This window comes from Schistocerca serialis, chromosome 5, assembly GCF_023864345.2.
Source record: "Schistocerca serialis cubense isolate TAMUIC-IGC-003099 chromosome 5, iqSchSeri2.2, whole genome shotgun sequence".
Lineage (NCBI taxonomy): Eukaryota > Metazoa > Arthropoda > Insecta > Orthoptera > Acrididae > Schistocerca > Schistocerca serialis.
The window spans coordinates 298,054,625-298,082,444 of NC_064642.1; the positions used below are offsets into that span (position 1 = coordinate 298,054,625).

The 27,820-nt window shown below is 43.2% G+C and overlaps 2 pseudogenes; both read right to left on the bottom strand.

Annotated features, from left to right (window-relative positions):
* Positions 1–17,484: 17,484 nt before the first annotated feature.
* LOC126482795 (5S ribosomal RNA) lies at positions 17,485–17,602 on the bottom strand (annotated as a pseudogene).
* A 4,377-nt stretch (positions 17,603–21,979) lies between these two features.
* Positions 21,980–22,097, bottom strand: LOC126482611 (5S ribosomal RNA; annotated as a pseudogene).
* Between the last annotated feature and the right edge of the window lie 5,723 nt (positions 22,098–27,820).

Sequence of the window (27,820 nt, forward strand, 5' to 3'; positions counted from 1 at the left end):
TAATGGCAGTTGTGGGGAAGGCGGATGGTCGTCTTCGGTTCATTGGTAGAATTTTGGGAAGATGTGGTTCATCTGTAAAGGAGACCCCTTATAGAACGCTGGTGCGACCTATTCTTGAGTACTGCTCGAGCGTTTGGGATCCCTATCAGGTCGTATTGAGGGAGGACATAGAAGCAATTTAGAGGCGGGCAGCTAGATTTGTTACTGGTAGGTTTGGCTTAAATGGTTCAAATGGCTCTGAGCACTATGGGACTCAATTGCTGAGGTCATTAGTCCCCTAGAACTTAGAACTAGTTAAACCTAACTAACCTAAGGACATCACAAACATCCATGCCCGAGGCAGGATTCGAAAACCTGCGACCGTAGTGGTCTTGCGGTTCCAGACTGCAGCGCCTTTAACCGCACGGCCACTTCGGCCGGCGCTGGTAGGTTTGATCATCACGCGAGTGTTACGGAAATGCTTCAGGAACTCGTGTGGGGGTCTCTAGAGGAAAGGAGGCGTTCTTTTCGTGAATCGCTACTGAGGAAATTTAGAGAACCAGCATTTGAGACTGACTGCAGTGCAATTTTACTGCCGCCAACTTACATTTCGCGGAAAGACCACAAAGATAAGAGAGATTAGGGCTCGTAGAGGGGCATATAGGCAGTCATTTTTCCCTCATTCTGTTTGGGAGTGGAACAGGGAGAAAAGATGCTAGTTGTGGTACGAGGTACCCTCCTCCACGCACCGTATGGTGGATTGCGGAGTATGTATGTAGATGTAGATGTAGATATAGAACCACCTTCAAGCTATTTCTTTAGCGTTCCACGCTGGGAAAACGGGTGGGCGCCAATAAAATTTTTGACACTGAGTATAAGGTAAAGGGTAGAAATTTCATGAGAAGATCCTGCCGCAAGGAAAACCGCATTTGTTTTAATGATTAGCACTCCCAAATAATGCATGTATCATATCCACGGCACTCTGTCCCCTATTTAGCGGTAGTACAAAACCAGGTACCCTCCTTTGAACTTTTTCTATGTCTTCCGTCAATACTATTTTTTCCAGATCCAACGCTGCACAGCAATAATACACAAGAAAGCGGACAAGCATTGTGTAAGCAGTCTCTCTAGTACGCCTGTTGCATTTTCTAAGAGTTCTGCCAGTAGATCACAGCCTCTAGTTTGCTTTCCCCGCAATATCACATATATCTGATCGTCCCAATTTAAGTTATTCGTAATTGTAACCTCTAAATACTTAGTTTAATTTACAGCCTTTAGATATGTGAGATTTATCGTGGAACCGAAATTTAGTGGATTCCTTTTCGTACTCACATGGATAACTCACATTTTTCATTATTTAGAGTCAATTGCCACTTTTCATACCATACACACATCTTGTCTAAATCATTTTGCAACTTGTTTAATCATCTGGTGACTTCACTAGACGGACGATGACTGCTTCATCTGCAAACAATCTAAGAGGGGTGCTCAGATTGTCTGATAAATCGTTCATGTAGATTAGGAACATTAGAGGGCCTACAACGCTTCCGTGGGGAAAGCCAGATATTACTTCCGTTTTACTCGAAATCTTTCCGTCAGTTACTACGAACTGTAACCTCTTGACAGGAAATCACAAATCCATTCGCCCAACTGAGGCAATGCTACATGGGCAGGCAATTAGGGGTCGCTTGTGAGGAACGGTGCCGTAAGCCTTCTGGAAATCCAGAAATATGGAATCAATTTGACTTTCCCTGTCTACAGCACTCATTACTTCGTGAGAATAAAGAGCTAGTTATGTTTCACAAGAACGATGTTTTCTGAGTCCGTGTTCGCTACTTGTCAACAAATCTTTTTCTTCAAGGTAATTCATAAAGTCCGAACGCAGTATATTTTCCAAAATTCTACTGCAAGTCGACGTTAGTGATATGGGTCACTCCTATTTCCTTTCTTGGGCACTGGTGTAATTTGTGCTACTTTAAGGATGGATTTCAACAACTGAACGGCTGTACATGATTGCTATCTATGTAGCTATTACATCAGCATGCTGTCAAAGGAACTTGACTGGGTATACACTCTGGACTGAAGGTCTTGCCTTTATTACGTGATTTAAACAGGTTCACTACACCGGGGATACCTACTTCTAACTTACTCATGTTGGCGGTACTTCCTGATTCGAATTTTGGAATATTTTCTTCGTCTTCTTTGGTGAAAGAATTTCGGAAAACTGTGTTTAATAACACGGCTTTAGTGGCACTGTGCCTCAGATTCTTATCGCGCAATGAAGCTATTGTGTGTTGCCGCTGTTGTACTTTACATATGACCAGAATCTCTTTGTGTTTTCTGCCATATTCCGAGACAGAGTTTCCTTGTGGAAACTATTAAAAGCATCTCGCATTGAAGTTCGGGCTAAATTTAGAGCTTCTGTAAAACTTGCGTTCTTTTAAATTTGGCATGCGTTTTTCGTTGCTTCTGCAACGATGTTCTGACATGTTTTGTGTACCATGTGGAATCAGTACCAGCTCTCATTAATTTATTTGGTATATATCTCTCAATTGCCCTCTATCTATTTCTTTGATCAAACCACGTCTGGTCTATGCTGACATAGCTGGTAGAGAAGGAATGGAAAGTGTCTCTTAGAAAGGTGGCAAGCAAATTTTTATCTGATTTCTTAAATAGGTGTATTTTTAGTTTATTTTTGGTGGGTTTGGGTGTTATAGTATTCAGTTTTGTTGCAACAATCTTGTGGTCACTAATTCTCTCTATTTGCTAAGGATTATTCTTCGCTAAGAGGTCAAGTATGTTTTCGCAACCATTTTCACTTCGAGTGGGCCCCTTAAATAATTGTTCAAAATTATTTTCTGAGAAAGCATTCAGTACGATTTCAGACGAAGTTTTATGCTTAGGCGACATATGTCAAATCTTTACCTGAAGCCTGATAGTGAGGAGGTGGGAAAAAGATATGAAGTGAATAATATATACAAAGCTCTTTTCTAAAAAAAAATATTGATAAGCGAGCTTAAAGTGTTTGTACATTTTCTGAACTACGCATATAACTGCTGCTGTTGTTGTATCAATTTTGAAAAAAAAAACTAAAACTTACCCTGGAAGACACGAGTGCAAGTACCAAGTGTGGAGCTTTTTTTTTCAGCAAATTTACTGAAGTCAGATCCTTACTATGCATTAGATCGAATACCGATATATTTATTTGTAGTGATGTACTAGCGCAGCTCTACCTTAGCTAATCTATGTAAGAATCACTTTGTTCAATTCGATAGTCATTATAGAGTACTTTTTTCTGTGATAATATTAGTAAAATCCCTGTTTGACTCAATTTATCCTAAGACTCGGAAAGTACCCGATTTGATTTGTATAAATGACACTATCGTAGACGAGGTGTTGTCGGAGCTCCAGTTGCACTAACGATGCTTCAGAAACAGGAAAGGAAGATTCGCAGTAATTCTCGAGTCTAGCCTGTAACACATCTTATATTGACAACCCAGCCCACACACAAATAGTATAATCGAACTAGGAATTTACAATTGGATGATCGTCCAGTTTAGACATATCCATGCTGCCTAGTACCTACAGGGCAATGGTATAGGGTGGAATGTAGCATGCTTTGTGTAAGTGCTTTACTATGTTGAAATGCTACATGTGAATAACGTTCTAGAGACTTCACCTGCGTTGCGTAGAGTAACGCCATAATCCTTGGTGTACTCTGCAATCCTAGTGGCGTTTACAAAACGTCCTAAGTTATGGCAAAGTCATATAAAAAAATGATTCCGTAATGGATGTAAATTCTTCAGTGTTAGCATAGAGCCAGCCTCCTCCGCTTCATGACGTCACTCATACACTACGTTCGATAATGCAGATTCTATAGGTATGTCGCTGACAATCTGTATCTGCTGCGCCATTTTAAAAAAAATCTGTTGGGAAGTTAGTTACGCATTGCTGTCTTTCACACACGGTTAGTTCAACTTGCTTCTTCGCTGCTGTGTCTGAGAATTGTATTTAGTTTTGTATCTCTACCAATAATTTGAATCAGTAGAGCACCTTGCCTCTCCCAAGAGATAGTGAGTAAATGCATCTCCAGGATACACGTTAGAGAAGTTTCACTCCATACACTGCTCATTTTTTCCTCGAGGATCTCGAGGTTCACACACGGATTTCACGTCTGTGACAATGCAGGTGGTGCATTGGTTAGCACACTGAACTCGCATTCGGAAGGATGGTGCTTCAAATCCCTGTCTGTAACAATGTTTTTTGGAGAGACTAATACATTCTATACGTCTGAAGTCCTATTTTAAACAACGAAAAGCGGTATAGACCGCTTGTAAACTGTTAAATAGTCATACAAGTTTTTAAAATAGGCCTTTTTGCTGATGTGACACGGTGAAGTACTCTCGGAGACGTCTCAGCAATATATTTTGTATCCTGTTTCAAGTATCGTTTAAACTAGAAGGAAGGCGTATACTGTAGGCATTACCTTCCACTAATAGGTAGCACCTTTGTAATGACAGACCTGTGCTTTCCATGTAACGGTACTGTACAGGGACAACGTTGAAAGCACTCAGCGTGGCATAGGCATCGCGATGATAGCAACGAAAATTAGCTTATGTTAGTATGTGTCGCATAACAACGTAAATCAGGTGTCAGTTTGTTCAGTGGAGTACTTTCGTTTGTATGAATCCCATTGAAATGGATAAACTCAAATAATTTGTCGTCACAAAGTGCTTTGTTTTGGACAATTTCTTGACAGTAGAAATTCGCCAAAAATGGAAAAATCGACTTCATCCAGAACGTGTCAGTGAAAGTCACAGGAAGTATAATTTTCATTGTTTTTTGACAATCTTATCACGATGTTGCGATTTTCCTGTAACCCAGAAATTCTATGACCTTGTGTAGTCGTCGATGCCTTTACGTGTTCGACCTTCTACTGGACTAGATTGGTAGAATGTGGCTTATCAGACTTTCAACAGCTATCAGTGGAGTTTATACGATGACGATTAGATACCTACCTTGTGTTTCAATGTTTCATCAAAGTCAAGCAGTGATAAGAAACTATTTGATAACTTCTCTGCAGTGATATGCATTAATTTTTTCTCGCAGAAAGGCGTCGAGCTGAGATCAGGTCAGTACACATCGTGTGCACAAGGTTACTATTTTAATGCCGTTAGTATGTACGTAATTCTATATCATGTGCCATATGGCGTAGTCAGTAAAGGAGAGTATTAAAGTGAGTGTAGCTACATTAGTCAAAACCCTACGTGGATTTTACGGGCGTCAACGTTTAATTTGTTTGTATCGTACAGCAGCGTTAGTATCAGACATCTGGAGCAGCATCGTTACAAGTTAAACTTAATGTGAGAGAAGTAATCAGTGATGGGAGAATCGAATCCCTGTTGATTTTCACGAGCTGTGCAGCACCCAGCTGAACTTCTCGGCGTCTGCTGCACTTCAGTGGAGTGACTCGTGACCCTTCTTCGTTGGTGTCTCGTAGTTAACACACTTGCTTGTAAGTAATTGATTTCTCGTATTTTGACTACGCTTCCGTCGATACAAACAAAAAAATCCAGAAAGAATCTTCCACACCAAAGCGGAGTGTTAAACTCCTGAAACTCCCTGAAAGATTAAACCTGTGTTGCCGACCGGAACGCAATGCTGGACATCAGATGTGGCTAAGCCAATTCTCCTGACACCCTTTCTTCCGGAAATACTGGTCTGGCAAGATATGCAGGAAAGTTTCTAAGAAGTTTGCAAAGTAGGGGGACATGTACTGGCAGTATTGAAACTGTAAAAGCTGATCGTAAGTTGTGCCTGGATAGCTAAGCTGGTAAGAACATAGCCCACGAAAGGCAAGGGTGCCATCCTAGTCCCAATCGGCATACAGTTTACATCTATCAGGACTTTTCTCAGGCAGAATGTTCATATTCCGTGGCATTGTCTGTTAGGTCTTTTGCTCCTTTACAATGTCTAAAACCATATGACAGATAAGACCTTAAACCCGTAGCTCTGCTTTTCGTGGTAAGCTCCCTGATAGCTGGTAAATAGGGAACACATCAAAGACCTAAACAATCCACAACCTACATTATCTCCCTATATGATTGATCCCAGTCTACGTGTGACGATATGGCGGTCTAGCAATAAATTTCCGAATTAAAACACAATATTTAAATTCTAACTGGATAAAATGGACCACGTGTTTCTTCCCACAATACCTCATGAAACAGCCAAAGGTACTTAGTATCATTATAATCTGCTACGCACGCCATTAGTTTTATTTACTGAAATTCCTTTCTTTCCTTTGCTTACTAGTTTTCTAAGTAAAATTTTTGGACCATCTATTCATAAAAATTATAACAAAACCCCTTGTCTGCATCTATATCATACTCCGCAAGCCACCTAACGGTGCGTAGCAGAGGGTACTTCTAGTACCATTACCTGATCCGTCCGTCTCTGTTCCACTCGCGAATGGCGTCTGGAAAGAATGAACTGTCGGTAAGCCTCTGTATTACCTCTAATATCTCGAATTTTCTCGTCATGGCCATTTTGAGAGCTTATGCGGGAGAAATTTTCTCTCGAAATTTCAGTAGTATATGTCCCCGTAATGCACAACCCCTCTTTCTAACGTGTGCCACGGAGTTTGTTGAGCATCTCTGTAACGCTCTCGTGCCGACTAAGCGATCTCGTGACGAAACGCGCCGGTCTTTGTTGGATATTCTCATCTCCTCTATCAATCCTATCTGGTAGGGATCCCATTTTGATTAACGGTACTCAAGAATCGGTAATTTACTTCCTTCGTGGATGAGTTACACGTCCTTAAGATTCTTCCTATGAATTTTAGTCTGGCATCTGTTTTTCCTACTATTTGTTTTATGTGATCATTCAACTTAAGGTCGCTCTGCATAGTTACGACTAGACATTTTACACTGGATACAGTTTCCAGGAGTTTGTCATCAATAATGTAGTCGTGCAGTAGTGGATTTCGTTTCATATGCATGCGCAATATGTTAAATTTGTTCACGTTCGGGGTCAATTGCAACAGCCTTCATCGTTCATCAATCCCTTGCAAGTCACACTGCGAATCGGTTCTGTCTTCCGGCTTTGCTACTTTCATTCGACAGTCGTTAACGGATTAAGGTAACGTGGGCTTCGGCGAAAAGCATCCATTTCGCTCTTTTTTCTTATCTTAAGTGACCTTCGATTCTGTTCTTAACTCTTGGAAACCAGCGAAGAGCTTCTTCAAGTCCTAAGCTATCCATTTTCCTGTCAACATGTCCTGTTTCCTCAATTTCATTTGCACTGTTTCGTGTAATTGCGTTTTCCACTCGAATCTATCTCCCAATCCATTAGTTCATTTTTCTATTTCTCCAAGTCATACAGTATATGTACCCCCACCACTATAGCACCACTAGACGACCAGAACTCTCATTTTGAAATGGTTTTGTATTCAAAGACCACGTTCCACTACTTCAGCTCAAAACACAAAAACTGCCACTAACAGATTCTTACAATTCGGAAGCTCTATTTAGATTACCTTTAGAAAGCACTTCAGGCCATCCTTGCACTTCTGTTTATTATGTATTCTGTGTCACGCAGTCGTTGTTTTCAGTTGTTCTACATACAGAAACTCGTAAGTCGGTTATACAAATTAATTGTTAATTTGTAATCTTTCTTTGGTGTCATTATATACACAGGTGAGCACCCAGAAGGTTAGAAGGAAACGAAGTGATACTTCGCTGGTTGAGGGGATATGAGATGTTATTGCAGTAACGACAAAATTTAGTCAAATATTCAAAGGACTTCGCAGTTTGAGCGCATTTGTCACTATGAGTTACACCCTCTCTGCCTTGGATGCGTTCACTGATCCGGTTGGGAAAGATGTCAAAGCCGTTGTATCCTCTGCTGAGGGAAACTGGCCCACGACTGTTGTAACTAGTCCTTGATATCCTGGCTGCTGGAACTGGAAGGGAATTTAAGTTAGTCCCAAACATGTCCTGTCGGCGACACATCTGGGGATCTTGAGACCACGGCAGTACCTCTGCGTCACGCAGACAGTTCGTAGACCCAAGCGCCTGTTGAAAAATGACATCACGAAACATGAGACAAAATACGTGTGGACGCGAGATGTCCGTGTAGTCAGAGTTCCCTCAATCACAACCAGTCGTGACCTGAAGTCATAACCGACAGCTCCCAACACCATAATGCCAGGATTAACACTGCTATACTGCTCCAAAACACCGGAGGAATGGGCCTCTCACCCGGTCGCCGCTCAATGCCGACGGTGATCCCGGATGGTGCAGAACCACGTTTCATCACTGATAAGAACGCGTCGCCATTGATCAGCAATCCATGCTCCCCTATCACGGCACAACTCCAAAGGCAGCTGTTTGTGCTGTGATGCTAACGGCAGCCCTACGCATGGGACGGTAATTCCCTGGTCCGGCTGTTGCTAGTTTCCAACCAATGGTACAAATGACACAGATGGTTGCGCGGAGTTCATTACCTGATTTCAGATGGCAGGCGCAGATGAAAGGGGGGTTACGATGTGCTTCTTGCACAATTCGGGCGAATCACCGGTTCGGTGGTCAGACGTGGTCGACAAGAACGGTGACGACGATTACGTCTGTCCTTATGTTCCCATGCAGTCGACCATCGACCCACTGTAGAATCTGAATGCCTCTCAAATCTGGATTTGTACGGTTCGACGAGTCGGCCAAATGGCCACACGGAGGGGCTTTCGAACCTGTCAGGTGCCACATGATTACGAGAAGTATCTTGTCCTTCACAGCGTTCATACAACACCTGACACTCTTAATGTCTGATATGTAACTTACCAGGCCTCGTAACAACAACAAACACTAGAAACGCTAATGCAAATGATTCAAATGGCTCTGAGCACTAGGGGACTTAACTTCTGAGGTCATCAGTCCCCTAGAACTTACAACTACTTAAACCTAACTGACCTAAGGACATCACACACATCCATGCCCGAGGCAGGATTCGAAACTGCGACCATAGCGGTCGCGCGGTTCCAGACTGTAGCGCCTAGAACGGCTCGGCCACTCCGGCCGGCAAACATTAATGCACTATGGTGGCCGTCCTACCTGTTTCAAAGAATAGCAACTCTGTAACCATTTACGTACACACCATCGACGTCACATTGGCATCCGACATCGGTTCTAAGTAACGAACTTTTTTTGCCAGGCGGTGTATTATGTTAGCCTTTTTAAAACTGATTTTCAAGTCTTTTTCCAAACTTCATCTATTCTTTCATTAGTTTTGAAATTTATTTACACTGAGGCACAGAGCAGGCGAACACACTAAGAAAAATGAAACAAAAATCACAAAATCAGATAGGTATGCATCAAAAGTAAAGAACATCGCTTAGGAAAGCCAAAAATTAAAACAACACTACAATTTCGCTGGGCGGTGTCATTGATTTTATTTTACCTGCGTAAGTCAATTGAGGGCCACAATTCCAGTTAAATGGACAACAATTTGCACCAGAAAATAGGCATGAACATGTGAGTAACCTGGAAAATATGCCGCGTCGTATAGTAAACAGTGGTTAAAAACCTATTCGAATCTCTACAGAACATTTTTTTTTTCTCTCTCTCTCTTTCTCTCATTAACACACTCAATCTCTTCCGCAATCAAGAATGAACTACCAAAAAGAAATATGTGGAGAAATTCCGAACTGATAGGAAGAAAAATCCCCCCACCCCCCCACCCATGAACCATGGACCTTGCCGTTGGTGGGGAGGCTTGCGTGCCTCAGCGATAGAGAGAGCCGTACCGTAGGTGCAACCACAGCGGAGGGGTATCTGTTGAGAGGCCAGACAAACGTGTGGTTCCTGAAGAGGGGCGGCAGCCTTTACAGTAGTTGCAGGGGCAACAGTCTGGATGATTGACTGATCTGGCCTTGTAACACTAACCAAAACGACCTTGCTGTGCTGGTACTGCGAACGGCTGAAAGCAAGGAGAAACTACAGTCGTTAATTTTCCCGAGGCATGCAGCTTTACTGTATGGTTAAATGATGATGGCGTCCTCTTGGGTAAAACATTCCGGAGGTAAAATAGTCCCCCATTCGGATCTCCGGGCGGGGACTACTCAAGAGGACGTCGTTATCAGGAGAAAGAAAACTGGCGTTCTACGGATCGGAGCGTGGAATGTCAGAGCCCTTAGTCGCGCAGGTAGCTTAGAAAATTTAAAAAGGGAAATGTATAGGTTAAAGTTAGATATAGTAGGAATTAGTGATGTTTGCTGGCAGGAGGAACAAGACCTTTGATCAGGTGAATACAGGGTTATAAGTACAAAAATAGTGGTAATGCAGGAGTAGGTTTAATAATGAATAACAAAATAGGAGTGCGGGTAAGCTACTACAAACAGCACAGTGAACGCATTATTGTGGCCAAGATGGACACGAAGCCCACGCCTACTACAGTAGTACAAGTTTATATGCCAACTATCTCTGCTGATGACGAAGAAATTGAAGAAATGTATGATGAATTAATAGAAATTATTCAGATAGTGAAGGGAGACGAAAATTTAATAGTCATGGGTGACTGGAATTCGGTAGAAGGAAAAGGGAGAGAAGGAAACATAGTAGGTGAATATGGATTGAGGCTAAGAAATGAAAGAGGAAGCCACCTGGTAGAATTTTGCACAGAGCACAACTTAATCATAGCTAACACTTGGTTCAAGAATCATAAAAGAAGGTTGTATACAAAGAAGAAGCCTGGAGATACTGACAGGTTTCAGATAGATTACATGATTGTAAGACAAAGATTTAGGAACCAGGTTTTAAATTGTAAGACATTTCCAGGGGCAGAGGTGGACTCTGACCACAATCTATTGGTTATGAACTGTAGATTAAAACTCAAGAAACTGCAAAAAGGTGGGAATTTAAGGAGATGGGACCTGGATAAACTGACTAAACCAGAGGTTGTACAGAGTTTCAGGGAGAGCATAAGGGAACAATTGACAGGAATGGGGGAAATAAATACAGTAGAAGAAGAATGGGTAGCTCTGAGGGATGAAGTAGTGAAGGCAGCAGAGGATGAAGTGGGTAAAAAGACGAGGGCTAGTAGAAATCCTTGGGTATCAGAAGAAATATTGAATTTAATTGATGAAAGGAGAAAATATAAAAGTGCAGTAAATGAAGCAGACAAAACGGAATACAAACGTCTAAAAAATGAGATCGACAGGAAGTGCAAAATGGCTAAGCAGGGATGGCTAGAGGACAAATGTAAAGATGTAGAGGCTTATCTCACTAGGGCTAAGATAGATACGGCCTACAGGAAAATTAAAGAGACCTTTGGAGAAAAGAGAACCACACGTATGAATATCAAGAGCTCAGATGGAAACCCAGTTCTAAGCAAAGAAGGGAAAGCAGAAAGGTGGAAGGAGTATATAGAGGGTCTATACAAGGGCGATATACTTGAGGACAATTTTATGAAAATGGAAGAGGATGTAGATGAAGATGAAATGGGAGATACGACACTGCGTGAAGAGTTTGACAGAGCACTGAAAGACCTAAGTCGAAACAAGGCCCCGGGAGTAGACAACATCCCATTAGAACTACTGACGGCCTTGGGAGAGCCAGTCCTGACAAAACTCTACCATCTGGTGAGCAAGATGTATGAGACAGGTGAAATACCCTCAGACCTCAAGAAGAATACGATAATTCCAATCCCAAAGAAAGCGGGTGTTGACAGATGTGAAAATTACCGAACTATCAGTTTCATAAGTCACTGCTGCAAAATACTAACGCGAATTCTTTACAGACGAATGGAAAAACTGGTAGAAGCCGACCTCGGGGAAAATCAGTTTGGATTCCGTATAAATATTGGAACACTTGAGGCAATACTGGCCCTACGACTTATCTTAGAAGCTAGATTAAGGAAAGGCAAACCTACGTTACTAGCATTTGTAGACCTAGAGAAAGCTTTTGACAGTGTTGACTGGAATACTCTCTTTCAAATTCTGAAGGTGTCAGGGGTAAAATAAAGGCAACGAAAGGCTATTTACAATTTGTACAGAAACCAGCTGGCAGTTATAAGAGTCGAGGGGCATGAAAGAGAAGCAGTGGTTGGGAAAGGAGTGAGACAGGGTTGTAGCCTCTCCCCGATGTTATACAATCTGTATATTGAGCAAGGGGAAACAAAAGAAAAATTCGGAGAAGGTATTAAAATTCATGGAGTAGAAATAAAAACTTTGAGGTTCGCCGATGACATTGTAATTCTGTCAGAGACAGCAAAGGACTTGGAAGAGCAGTTGAATGGAATGGACAGTGTCTTGAAAGGAGGATATAAGATGAACATCAACAAAAGCAAAACAAGGATAATGGAATGTAATCTAATTAAGTCGGGTGATGCTGAGGGAATTAGATTAGGAAATGAGACACTTAAAGTAGTAAAGGAGTTTCGCTATTTGGGGAGCAAAATAACTGATGATGATCGAAGTAGAGAGGATATAAAATGTAGACTGGCAAAGGCAAGGAAAGCCTTTCTGAAGAAGAGAAATTTGTTAACATCGAGTATAGATTTAAGTGTAAGGAAGTCGTTTCTGAAAGTATTTGTATGGAGTGTAGCCATTTATGGAAGTGAAACATGGACGATAAATAGTTTAGACAACAAGAGAATAGAAACTTTCGAAATGTGGTGCTACAGAAGAATGCTGAAGATTAGATGGGTAGATCACATAACTAATGAGGAGGTATTGAACAGGACTGGGGAGAAGAGGAGCTTGTGGCACAACTTAACTAGAAGAAGGGATCGGTTGGTAGGATATGTTCTGAGGCCTCAAGGGATCACCAATTTAGTATTGGAGGGCAGCGTGGAGGGTAAAAATCGTAGAGGAAGACCAAGAGATGAATACACCAAGCAGACTCAGAAGAATGTGGGTTGCAGTAGGTACTGGGAGATGAAGAAGATTGCACAGGATAGAGTAGAATGGAGAGCAGCATCAAACCAGTCTCAGGACTGAAGACCACAACAACAACAGCAGGAAGAAAAACGGTATTATTTTCTTTGTTCCACTTCGGTCTTCTTCAAAGGTAACAACTCTTTGGATGTAGATTTTTTTCTCTTATATTTCCAGTACCTCTCAATGGATACCTGCAATTTGAACTGTTAAGTAACAGAGATACTTGTTGATACTGATGTATGCGGATTGGGTAGCCCACAATTTTTGTGTCTCATCTGGTTTTACAGGAATGTATTTTGAAGTGTTTCTCTCAGTTATCGTATTAGTATGTTACGCAAATGGTGAAGAGTAGGATTTGAGACCGCAATGCATGTGTCATTGCACCGATATGAACATCCAAAAGAAAAAAAAAAAAAAAAGAAAAAGAAATGAAAATGTCGTATGGCACTGTTGACTGTGATATTCCACAAGAGATCGAGGGGGATGGGAGGTAAAGGGGAGGGGAGGTTCAGCCGCCTGTCGGTAGGCTGTTCGTCTTCCCAGCTCATTGGCCCCTTTCTTCACGAATATGTGAGAGATGCGTCATATGTATATATTTTAAAGCGTATGTTTAAGTGTAATGCACGTGTATGTAGTGTAGTGTCATGTTAGTCTTGTGGGATGATGACTGGGAAGGGTGCCTCTGGAATAGCACCAACGAGGCTGCCGCGTTTTACGTTTCCGTCCGACTGACGGATCACCATCAGTAGACTTTCACGCACTCATTTCATTCTCGGAGGTGTTTGGAATTTAATCCAGGATATTGCCCCAAAGATTGGTGACCAGCAACTTTACGCCGCCACCTCTCCTCCCCTCGTCAACTGCCTAGCCGCAGTGGTCACACCGGTTCCCGTCAGATCACCGAAGTTAAGCACTGTCGGGCTTGGCACTTGGATGGACGATCGTCTGGTCTGGCGAGCACTGTTCGCAAGTGGCGTGCACTCAGTCCTTGTGTGTCAAATTAAGGACTCCAGTCTCGCATACTGACAACGGCTGGGAGAACGGTGTGCTGACCACATGACCCTCCATGTCCACAACCAGTACCCCTATAGTCTGATGGTGGCATGGCGATCGGTCAGTATCGCTGGGCCTTCCGAGGCTTGTTCTGACGAAAAGAGAATCCTCCTCCCCTTTTCATCCAAATGCTGGCAGTACAAATATCATCCACAGGATTCAACTCCACTTCCCTCCGAAGAAATGGCTCTGAGCACTATGGGACTTAACTGCTGAGGTCATCAGTCCCCTAGAACATAGAACTACTTAAACCTAACTAACCTAAGGACATCACACACATCCATGCCCGAGGCAGGATTCGAACCTGCGACCGTAGCGGTCACGCGGTTCCAGACTGTAGCGCCTAGAACCGCTCGGCCACTCTGGCCGGCCTTCCCTCGGAGCTGAGCGTCATTGGAAAGGAGTGCGCTGCCGACGTCGGCTACGGAAGCGTTTGGAACCTTTATAATAGACAGGAAGCTGTTTTAGTGACCAGGACTTGGATCTGAATCACTGCAGGTTGTGGCTCATTGTCGGTGCCCCGTGCTTATTCGGATAGCTGAGCCAGTGAGGAACTCCTACGCTTAAGGTATAAAGATAATATCAAAACTAGTACACGTGGGGTTGCAGAAAAGTTCATTCATTTGTACAGGACAGCATGACATTTTCGTCGATTCGCTTGTCAGAAAGGATGAGTATAGCAAAATGCACCTTTCTGGGCGCATCAGCGGCGGGCACTTGAGTGGGGTGAACAGATTTGATTATTTGCCATTGTATATCTCTAGTTATCATGTTTATCACGCCGGTTCTCATGTTTCTCATTTCCCTCAAATAAGGTAGCAGTGTTGATGACCAAAAAAAATTCTTTTAACCACTTGTTTGCGTTAACATCTAGTCCGTATCTAGCATGTCATATTTTCTGACTCAGAATGGAGAGGTTCCTCTTCCTCAACATTCTGTGAAATTCTGCGGAATAGTAGTTCACTTAGGCAAAGACTCTCCAGCGACCTTAACATGGTGTAATAGCAATCCTACCTCCTACATGACAACGCGTTCAGGTCATCTATTAATGACAGCTGGCCTAGCGCGTCACACTGTGTTGACGAAGAGAATGACAGTAATCACTGAAAGCGACAACTGTCGCAGCTAGAGCATCGAGTCCATGGAAGCTATCGGTGGATGTAGAGCATGTGAAGTTACAATGAAATCATACTGCTCGGTGCAAAAGTGCTAATAACGATGGCTCACCTCACCCTTCAGAGCAATCAGGACGCGTTCACTGGCAGCGTGGCATGCAAAGCACCCAACATCTGTTAGAGACAATTCGTCAAAGGAATAATGGCACTGGGAAATGAATTAAATCATTGGGGAACGTAGATATTGTGCCGGACCGGGACTCGAACCCAGATTTCCCCGGTTCTAGCGAACAGTCGCACTAACCGCCTCGGCCATCCGAACACGGTCCCTGACCGACCCAAATTTCCGTCTTATCCACACATTACTGACTTAGTGCCCCTGCCCATTAGCCTCACTACTCATAGCAATCGCTAATTCCCATAGGAGTTGGGCGTGTGTGTGTATCGCACTGATAGGACCATGTGTGTTTCTGTGTGTGTGTGTGTGTGTGTGTGTGTGTGTGTGGTGTCTATTCTTTAGAACATGTCTGAAAGAACAGACACCACATTTGATCCTGCAGCTTCATATATCAATTAATCAAGGGAATAATGGCAGTAGCTGCTCTTGGGAAATGAATTAAATCATTGGGGAAAGTTGAAACTTTGTGCCGCACCGGGACTCGGGGGTCAAATGTCTCCGTTTCTCGCGAACTCTCGCCTTGATCGCTTCGGCCATCCGCACATGGTCTGCGACTGATCCAAATTTCCGACTTATCATACAATACTGAAGTAGCGCCCATGTATATTATCATCACTACTCGTAGCGATCCGGCACAAATTATCAACCATCCGCAGTGATTTAATTCGTTGTTCAATAGCAGCTGCTACCATTATTTATTTGATTAACTGTCGTATAAATAACCAGGGTCAAATTTGGCGTCTGTTCTTTCGGACACGCAACGAACTATTTATAAGTATTTTGCCAGCTAGCTCTGAACATCGTGTGCCATAACCTGTACAGGACGTATGATTGTCATATTTGATATAACGACGCCACTCGAAACTGTTGCACCTGAAGTGAACGTTAATGTTCACCTACAACTACCAAGTATTCTTTTATTAAATCATCATCCGTTAAAGGGCGCAAATACTTTGCTAATGGTAGTGCAATTTTGCAGCACATCAGAACGGTACGCTCACTTGATTTTTCTTCCTGCTCTTCTAAGAGCTTCCTTTTAAATTTTAAAACCTATTGTACACACTCAGGTCCTTCCCATTACCCGTTTCCACATTCTTCGACGTAATGACTTATGTAGTGCCTATGTCGATTGAACTTGGTGAAAGCAGTATCTTGCGATACATTAAACGTTTTGTGCACCTCTCTTTCTGTGTAGAAGATTCCTCGAACTGCGGATCGACATGCACAGACATTGTCGGTGTTAACAATATCGGTTAGCTGTTACTGCTATTAGCTGGCGCCGCTGTCAAAACTTACGCTCCTGTACTTCACACTCCCTTGTTGCCAGGATCACATGGTGCACAGTGCGAACGCATTTCCCTCACTTCCCATTACGCCGCCAAGTGGCGTGCTCGGAGTACGAGGGTGTGCGGGAGCGATGTGAGTAAAATTAAAAGGAAGGAGAACTTCTTACTGACTCTGAAGTCTTTCGGCACCAAACGTTCCCTTGTTTATAAGGAAACATAAAAACGTAAATCCTCTTGAAACTTAAAATCTCAAAGATGAAGATCATCTTAAAATTATAATCCTCTTGAAATACAACCTCTTAATAAATTAAAGTTCTGTTAGGAGAAACCTGAGATTGCTCTTAACCATGCCAAACTTCTAGCCGGCTAAGTCCCTTCCGGAGACTAAAATGCTCTAAAAATCCTATAATACTTCTTGAAAGTAAAACTCACTGTAACAGAAAGTATTTTTTTGGGGGAAGCTCTTCTGTTGAAATATATATTAGGCTTCCTAAGTTAAAAACTGGCGTCTTCCAAGCTGGGAATCAGTTACCAGGTGATTTCGAGCTGTATTTATCTCCAGGCCTGTTAACTATGTCCCAATATTGTAACGTGACGTAATAGCACTAGTCTTCTAACGGATTTCGTTTTGTTTAGATATAATGCCACGTACTCAGTTAACCACAACTGTCGTTACTGGCCCTCCTGCCCAATATAAGCACATTACCCGAGGATATCGCATTGGCTGTTGTTCTATTAAAAGCACTCTGTCTTCAGGACACGAATGGCCTACCGGGACCATCCGACCGCCGTGTCATCCTCCGTGGAGGATGCGTATAGGAGGGGCGTGGGGTCAGTACACAGCTCTCCCGGTCGTTATGATGGTATTCTTGACCGAAGCCGCTACTATTCGGTCGAGTAGATCCTCAATTGGCACCACGCGGCTGAGTGCACCCCGAAAAATGGCAACAGCGCATGGCAGCCTGGATGGTCACCCATCCAAGTGCCGACCATGCCCGACAGCGCTTAACTTCGGTGATCTCACGGGAACCGGTGTAACCACTGCGACAAGGCCATTGCCTGTTGTTCTATTAACGGGTGCCAATTTCTTCTTGGCGTGGAGACGCACTCTGTCTTAAAAACTTGCAATATTACGAACACTGTCAATCAATGATAAGATCAGTTACACTTGTGAAATTTTTTATTTCCTAAAAGGAAAGGACAACCCGGTTTCGGGACCTATGTTCCATGTTCGGGTGCATCTGCAAGTTTATAGAGAAATAATGATGTATATCCAAATAGTTAGCATTAAGAAAGCTAAGCAGAACTCATAATAAAATTCTTAAGAAAAAACCCAATTTACGTACATCAAATGTGAGTCCATAAAAGTCGAATAACAGAGGTTAAATTAGGTTACAATAGTGCCTCCCGGGTACATGGCATAAACTGGAGAAACCCTCAATTCCTAGGCCTAACAGAAAGCCTTTCACAGAGTAGCAGCCGGCCGGTGTGGCCGTGCGGTTCTAGGCGCTTCAGTCTGGAACCGCGTGACCGCTACGGTCTCCGAATCCTGCCTCGGACATGGATATGTGTGATGTCCTTAGATTAGTTAGGTTTAAGTAGTTATAAGTTCTAGGGGACTGATGACCACAGATGTTAAGTCCCATAGTGCTCAGAGCCATTTGAACCATTTTTGAACAGAGTAGGCCGGCCGGTGTGGCCGTGCGGTTAAAGGCGCTTCAGTCTGGAACCGTGTGACCACTGCGGTCGCAGGTTCGAATCCTGCCTCGGGCATGGATGTGTGTGATGTCCTTAGGTTAGTTCGGTTTAAGTAGTTCTAAGTCTAGGGGATTGATGACCTCAGATGTTAAGTCCCATAGTGCTCAGAGCCATTTTTTGAACAGAGTAGCATCTTCATAAAAAGACATAGCTCCCTAAATTAAGAGCGGAACTATCGTAAATAAGATCAAAATATTATACGACCCAACATCCTATAATTCACATTCCAAAATTTACGAGGGTCCAGGATTAAAGGCGCATGGGAATTCCTAAGGGACCAAACTGCGTAGGTCATCGGACCCTAGACTTACACACTACTTAAACTCAGTTAAACTAACTTATCCTAAGAACAACACACACACACACACACACACCCATGCCCGAGAGAGGACTCGAACTTCCGGCGGGAGTGGCCGTGCAGGCCGTGCAGAAACGCCTCAAACCGCGCGGCCGCTCAGAGCGGCTGCCAGACATGGATCTGCATACGTTAGATAGGCAGTCTTTCAAATACTGAAACAAACAAAAAAGGATATATAGTCTATACAACTACAGGCAAGTTTGAGTAGACCATGTGATCTCTGAGTGGAGGTTGTGACTTACCAGTGTTGCATACACACCTATTAGTCCCGTACTATGCACAAGCGAAAGTTGAAATACCGGCGAGAGAGGCCGTGTACCCATAACGTAAGCGAATGCACCGCTCGCGCCACTGACGGCCAAAATCTGAATTATACCCCTTCAGAACTGTCGATAAACTAAAGAAAATAGAAGAAAAAATTACAAGGCATTTATAGCCTACTAATAATGCAGATGAAGCAGCCAAAAAATTACAGCAATATTGACCACAGTAACAATAGCCAATACAATAAAAATCTCAATGAAAGATTTTTAAGAAATATTCATAACATCAACAATAGCCACATCAATGGAAGAACAAATGGAGACACAATAAGACTACACTTAAACTCATGTCAGGTGCTGTCTCCCACTAGTACTTGGCATCTCCGTGTCCTTCACAGTGTCACTCAACATCTGACACTGTTTACGTCCCTTATACACCCTAAGAGGCGTGCTGACAACATTAAACAAGAATAACCATCTGACAGTGTTCACGTCCCTTATATATGCTACCAGCGTGGTAACAACACTAAAGAAGAATAGCACTAACGCACTCTGGTGGCTTTATCTATATGTCACAGAGAATTTCAGCTCTAATCATTTACATACCTTCCGACGGTGTGTACTTGTACGAAGCTAGATTGTCATCTGTCAGTATCTACAGATTTTCTTCTAGTAAGGCTTAACCACAAACTTCTTTCCTTGCCTGTCTCTATTTAGTACTTCATTTTGTGCCCTATCTCCTGTCATAACATTAGCAAATGTCAGAAAGAGCGTGTATTTTATATGACTTGGCCCACTTGCATTTTTATTCTGGCCTATCAAATTATCTATTAGACAGCCGTATCGGAGGACATCCTCTTCTTATTCCGCTCTTGGTTTTAATACGTTGTTCACTAAAAATATCTTATAGAAAAAAATCAATTTTCCTATGAGTGTAGGGCCACTGGCCAGGCACTCTATTGTATTCATCATCATCATCATCATCATATCCAGTTTTGGTTTAAGCATCCTTCCGTCTACATTTGTATAATATTTTAGGTATTCATTCTTCTGGCATCCTTTGAACGTGTTCGTGCCATTTCTTTCAGCTCTCCTGTATTTTCTGAAACATGCTTTTGATACCCAGTTCATTCCTTATTCCACTATTTTTTTATCCGATCTATGAGTGTAACCAGTCAGAGGTCGTAGGAGTCTCATCTCTGCAGCCTTAATCCCCCTCGATTGAATGGCGATTAGTGTCTGACCCACACATTAGAACAGGCACTGACATCACATTATAAGATTTTAGTACTGTCTCTTTTCTAACCTTTTTGAGGAGGGTGTGATTTATAGTACCTACCAACAGCTGTAATTTTTGCAGTCCGTATTCTTGATCACTGTGTGCGATATATGAGACCTCACATCCACGTATTTCAAAGTATTTGTTTGTTCTAACGGCTTATCTGTAATTAATAGTGTTGCCCCTAAATGCTCCTTACCATAGTACAGCTTTATTTTAGTTTCATTTTTAGATAATGTCATATTATAATCATTTGCCACCTTGTGCAAGAACCAAATCGCTCTCTGCAACTTGTCAACTGGTGTGTATTTATAACTGCATTATTCAGCTAACAATGGTGCACTAGTATATTCTGCCATATATTTATAACGTTGTCTGTGTATATATTAAATAATGTGGGTGATAAAGAACAACCTTATCTCACTCCTTGACAGATGTCAATGTGAGGGTACTCAATGTCAGGGTAGGTTAGTATCCAAGCTTTTGATATTCAATGGTCAACGTGTACGCAAGTTGGAGTGAGCAAAATCTTGACTCAACCAGTACTGTGGCCTAATGCGCAATGGTACTTTACCAAGCGGCATCTGCAATGGCGTTGTCTCCGTGTTGGATCTGAAAAACTAATTCCCTACTCTGGCCTTGACTGAATTCACTCAGTTGCATTTTTCCTGCATTCCGTAGAACGTTAATCCTTCCCTAGTCGAAATAATGGCTATTGCACACTTGCTATTGGTTGGAGTAATGCACACAATTTCTTTGCCCGCAAAAATGCTAGCAGGAACAATTAACTACTGGTTTGCTATTTGTCGCCATGATACGTGAAGCGTATCGTCCTCACTTCCTAGAAAGCAAAGCTACCAGTTCCCTCGCTTATTTCCACACACTTGTGCAGTCCGCCACGATACGAGAGAGAGCCTTAAGGTCTCAAAATGCTTTTATATAATTGGAATTTCTCCACCATGTCGCATCTGCGTCGCCAAGTATTTCTACAGCCAATCACTGTCTCGCTGGAGGTGAATAAACAAATTTATTTTTCTTGCTGGGTCACAGCCTAGCCCTGTTAATGACGTACAGCCACTTACCCTTGGTACCGGCCTTATTTATGTTAAAAGGAATAATGTATTGTTCTGGCCTTATCCCTTTCTGCGCTGAAGCTCGCCATTCCCTTGCTAAACGGGAGTTTTACGGTATCATTAACCACCTGCTCGGTTCGTCTCCAAAATTCGTTTCACTTTAACTTGTTTGTTCATGCCAGTCCATTTATTGCTAGTTATTGTTTCATTAGTTTTTCGTACATGAGATTAACTGCAATTGCCGTTTGTCGATATAATATAATTATTATTTTATGAGGATCTCATACTGCATCGCCCTGTCGTTATGGATCCAGCTCATGTAAGGTCTGTAAAATCTGGATGCCTTAGAAACTCACCAGACATGAACATCATTGAGCATGTCTGAGACGCCTTGCAACGTGCTGTTCTAAAGAGATCTCCACCTCTTCGTACTCTTATGGACTTAGGGGCAGCCCTGCAAGATTCATGGTGCCAGTTCCCTCCAGCATTAAACTAAACTCTGTCCGAACAGGCCTTGGGAGGCCCAACGGTACCGACCGACCGCCATGTCATCCTCACCCCACAGGCATCACTGGATGCGGATATGGAGGGGTATGTGGTCAGCACATCACTCTCCCGGCCGTATGACAGTTTACGAGACTGGAGCCACTACTTCTCAATCAAGTAGCTCCTCAGTTTGCCTCACTAGGGCTGAGTGTACCCCACTTGCCAACAGCACTTGGCAGACTGGATGGTCACCCATCCAAGTACTAGCCCAGCCCGACAGTGCTTAACTTAGGTGATCTAATGGGAACCGGTGTTACCACTGCAGCAAGGCCATTGGCCCTCCAGTATTACTTCAGACATTAGTCGAGTCTATACCACGTCATCCCGTGGCAATTCCACGTGCTTGTGGGGGCCCTACATGATATTAGGCTGGTGTACCATTTTCTTTGATTCTTCGGTGTACTTTGAATTATATTTACTAGATGTTGGGATACACCATTCTTTTCTAAAACTTCCCATAATTTCAATCCATTAACTCTGTCAAACGCTTCCTCATAGTCAATAAAGTTTTTATATATGGGGTGATTGTATTTGGAATGGTTTTCAGTAATTTGGCTGACTGGGAAAACACTGCCTAAACACTTCCCATACAATACCTGTTCTGTTCTTCAGTAAGACACGTTGCTGAAAATACCTTCAGGCTTTTTGTTATTTGTTTTGCATATATCTTGTAACCAGGGTTCAGAAAACGAATACCTGGATCATAATCACATTTTCTGCGATTCCCATTTTTAAATAATGGCATAACAAATGCTGTTTGTCAATCTTATGGTATGTTGCTGTATTTCCAACAAGTATTTACGCAACTCATTAGTCTTGTGAGTAATGATTCCGAAGTATATTTAAATAATTCCTCATCGATCTTGTCTTCCGCTACGAATTTTCTGTTTTTAGATGTTTAGATATTTTTAATATTAGCTTTAGTTCTTCCACGGATATAAGATCAACATGCTCGTCACTAATTGCAGTTTTCACTTCTCCTCATCACCTGTCCATAGATTTATTTTGGAAATAATCCAAACACTCATTTTCTGATGTGGGGTTAATTTGAATTGTCTCTCTTTCATCTTTTCAGCATCCAATAGGTTTTAGTTTCGTTCCCACGTACATCATCCCCATTTCTCCGATTGCCAGAAAATATCCATAGCTCTGACATTTTAGTTTTCTTGTCTCTTTTTTGACCACTGCTGTGTGTCGCTGGTATTCAAATAGCCTTATTGTAAATATTTCCGGTAGGCCTGATATCGGCTAGTTCCTTTCTTGGTTCCAGATTGGGAGTCTCTTTTTGTTTTTTATATTTTATCCTTTTCCCTAAAGCTTCACCAGCAGGTACTTATATTATTCTTAATATTTCTTCCGCTCTTCATTAATATTCGGTTTTTCTGGTACATGTTTTAGTTCCTCGTCTAAACGTTTTCTGTGTAACCAATTAATGGTTGAATTTTGTAGAAAATGTATCATATAGACTTCTTCTGGTGTTTGTTTTTTGATTGTGCTTTTATTTTTATACAGTGGGATTCTTAGTTTTGGTATTACCAGGAAATGGCAATATTAACGTCCTATCATCTGTAGACTTCGGTGTCTTCTATTAACAGTACGGGTTTCTCATTTGCAATAACCTAGAGTATTATAGATCTAGTACCCCTATCACTCCATGTAAATTTATGAATATCATTATGGGGAGGAAAACCTATTTGTTATGTTTAAATGATTTAAGGCAGAAAAACCTATTAACTGATCTCCATTACAGTTTTTAGTATGTTCCCCATATGGCGTCCCTTTTCTATTTCCACAACTGACCGCAACTTTTCTTTCAGAAGAAAGATAGCTATCAGGGGCGCTTGGGGCTTCTTTGTGTAGTAAAATGGATTCTTTCGTCTTCTGAGCCTTTTCCTGTACTAATGCATACAAGTATCCATCGAAGAGTAGCAGTACATAAAGGTACATCAGAGAACCTAAACCGAAAATAATATTTCTTCACCTCTTCCCATTTCAAACCCAGAAAAGGTATTTTGCATTTTATGTAGAAGTTGACACCATCTTCCGCAACTATCAATACATTTTAATAACGACGACATATGGAAGTTTGGGTCTGGTCGTGGATCATGCACGGATAGCCAAAGCGTTTAAGGCGACCGCTCGTGTAAAGAGGGAAATCTGGGTTCGAGACCCCGTCTGGCACAAACTTTTACTATCGTCACTCCCTTAACACAGCTAATGGTTGTTCGTATTCGCAACTGCGAATAAATTTCATGTATAGGTTCATTTGTACATTATCTAAAGAAACACTCGGCCATCCACTCTCTCAGCTTAGGATTTGGCTCAATTATCCAAAGTTATTTTAAAGTTATTGAAATGTACATCTAATGTATGAAGACCTATATCAGTAGTCTCATATGACGAGCAAAGAGACTTCTTCATGTACAGCGAATATTTGCTTATTCACACATTCAGAGAAGGCATTCAGTTTAGTGAATGAAATTCCACTCATTTTATGTGTGGTGCAAAAAAAAAGAAGCATTGCAGAAATAGCATGCATTAACAATTTTACTTCTAACATCAGATGGCAGTTACATTAGGAAGATGTCAACGCCCATTTTCTAGGAACAACTTTTCATGAAAACTGCAGCACCATGAAGATGGCACGAAACAAACTTCTAATTAACATGAAGTGTACCACATGTCTCAACATACATTCTGTGTACAGTGCGAACCAGAACTCCACTAACAAACTTTCAGAAGTGGTATCATGCACCAAAACAAGAAAAAAAAGTCCAATAAAAATGGGCTCTATAATGCATACATTAACAGCTATGAGCACTTGTTCATCTTCGATACTGTGAAACACACCTCTTCTACTGCAAGCTCTTCACTTCCCATATCTTGGGACGAGGTAGTATGGCCCAAAAAAAGAAAAAAAAAGGTCTGGTAAACGTGGGCTCCAGAGTGCATACCTTAAAAGCTATGAGCACTTTTTCGCTATAAAAGCTTCACAAGTGCTCATACGTTTTAGAGCGCATCTTGACTAGACTTCCTTTTTTGGTTTTGGCCATGCTACCACCTCTAAAAGTTTTTCGGAGGTGCTCTGGTTCACCCCACAGAGAGAAAGATTACACTGCTGGTTTCTCATTCAGAAATCACAGTCAAATATTGCTTGATTCTGAGAAGGTCGTGTTATGCCTCGTGTAGGGAGAGGAGACGTCTACCAGCGTGTGTTGGTATGAAACCGTGGCGGATCGATGCCTTTCAAGACTACAATTTATCATACCGTGGTATTTCTGCTTGCGTTTGTCAGGTTCCGTCGACTTTTACGAGAATAGGGAACAAATGGCTACAGGACGGCCATACTCAACTTCGTGCAGGATCTCAACGGCTGCACGTGTCTAGCTCCTCAGAAGACAGACTTACATTGAGGTGACAAAAGACATGGGATAGCGATATGCACATATAAAAATGGAAGTACACTCCTGGAAATTGAAATAAGAACACCGTGAATTCATTGTCCCAGGAAGGGGAAACTTTATTGACACATTCCTGGGGTCAGATACATCACATGATCACACTGACAGAATCACAGGCACATAGACACAGGCAACAGAGCATGCACAATGTCGGCACTAGTACAGTGTATATCCACCTTTCGCAGCAATGCAGGCTGCTATTCTCCCATGGAGACGATCGTAGAGATGCTGGATGTAGTCCTGTGGAACGGCTTACCATGCCATTTCCACCTGGCGCCTCAGTTGGACCAGCGTTCGTGCTGGACGTGCAGACCGCGTGAGACGACGCTTCATCCAGTCCCAAACATGCTCAATGGGGGACAGATCCGGAGATCTTGCTGGCCAGGGTAGTTGACTTACACCTTCTAGAGCACGTTGGGTGGCACGGGATACATGCGGACGTGCATTGTCCTGTTGGATCAGCAAGTTCCCTTGCCGGTCTAGGAATGGTAGAACGATGGGTTCGATGACGGTTTGGATGTACCGTGCACTATTCAGTGTCCCCTCGACGATCACCAGTGGTGTACGGCCAGTGTAGGAGATCGCTCCCCACACCATGATGCCGGGTGTTGGCCCTGTGTGCCTTGGTCGTATGCAGTCCTGATTGTGGCGCTCACCTGCACGGCGCCAAACACGCATACGACCATCATTGGCACCAAGGCAGAAGCGACTCTCATCGCTGAAGACGACACGTCTCCATTCGTCCCTCCATTCACGCCTGTCGCGACACCACTGGAGGCGGGCTGCACGATGTTGGGGCGTGAGCGGAAGACGGCCTAACGGTGTGCGGGACCGTAGCCCAGCTTCATGGAGACGGTTGCGAATGGTCCTCGCCGATACCCCAGGAGCAACAGTGTCCCTAATTTGCTGGGAAGTGGCGGTGCGGTCCCCTACGGCACTGCGTAGGATCCTACGGTCTTGGCGTGCATCCGTGCGTCGCTGCGGTCCGGTCCCAGGTCGACGGGCACGTGCACCTTCCGCCGACCACTGGCGACAACATCGATGTACTGTGGAGACCTCACGCCCCACGTGTTGAGCAATTCGGCGGTACGTCCACCCGGCCTCCCGCATGCCCACTATATGCCCTCGCTCCAAGTCCGTCAACTGCACATACGGTTCACGTCCACGCTGTCGCGGCATGCTACCAGTGTTAAAGACTGCGATGGAGCTCCGTATGCCACGGCAAACTGGCTGACACTGACGGCGGCGGTGCACAAATGCTGCTCAGCTAGCGCCATTCGACGGCCAACACCGCGGTTCCTGGTGTGTCCGCTGTGCCGTGCGTGTGATCATTGCTTGTACAGCCCTCTCGCAGTGTCCGGAGCAAGTATGGTGGGTCTGACACACCGGTGTCAATGTGTTCTTTCTTCCATTTCCAGGAGTGTAGTATGGCCTACACATGGAATAACAGGGCAGTGCATTGGCAGAGCTGTCGTTTGCACTCAAGTGATTCAAGTGAAAAGGTTTCCGACGTGATTATGGCCACGCAACGGGAACTGAGGGACATTGAATGCGGAAAGGTAATCGGAGCTAGGCGCGAGGGATATTCCGTTTTGGAAATAGTTAGGGAATTTATTAGTCCGAGATCCACTTTGTCGAGAGTGTGCCTAGAATACCAAAGTTCATACATTACCTCTCACCACGCACATGCACAATGCTGTGGCCGCAGGCCTTCACTTAACGAGCGAGAGCAACGGCGTTTGCGTAGAGTTATCAGTGCTAACAGACAAGCAACACTGCTTGAAATAACCACAGAAAACAACCTGAGACATACAACGAACGTAAAAGTTGGGACAGTGCGGCGAAATTTGACGTTAATAGAATATGGCAGTAGATGACCGACGCTAGTGCCTTTGCTAACAGTACGACATCGCCTGCACCGCCAATCCTGGGCTCGTGACCATAACGACTGGACCCTAAACGGCTGGAAACCCCTGGCCTGGTCAAATGAGCCCCGATTTCATTTGGTAAGAGCTTATGGTAGGGTTCGAGTGTGGCGCAGACCCTGTTAAGCTATGGGCCCAGGTTGTTAACAAGGCACTGTGCAAACTGGCAGTGGCAAAATAATGGTGTGGGTTGTGTTTACATGGAATGGACTCGTTCCTCTGGTCCAGGTGAACTGATCATTGACTCGAAATGGTTATATTCGGCTACTTAGAGACCATTTGCAGCATTCATGGACTACACATTCCCAAACAACGATCGAATTTTTATGGATGACAATGTGTCTTATCACCGGGCCTCGATTGTTCACGACTGGTTTGAAGCACATTGCGCAACGTGAATCCCATCGGACATTTATGGGACATAATCGAGAGGTCAGTTCGTGCACAAAATCCTGCACTGGTAATACTTTCGAAATTATGGATGGCTATAGAGGCAGCATGACTCATTATTTCTGCAAGGGACTTCCAACAACTTGAGTCCACGTCATGCCTTGTTGCTGCACTACGCCGGTCAAAAGGAGATGCTACACGATTTCACCGAGCGAGGTGGCGCAG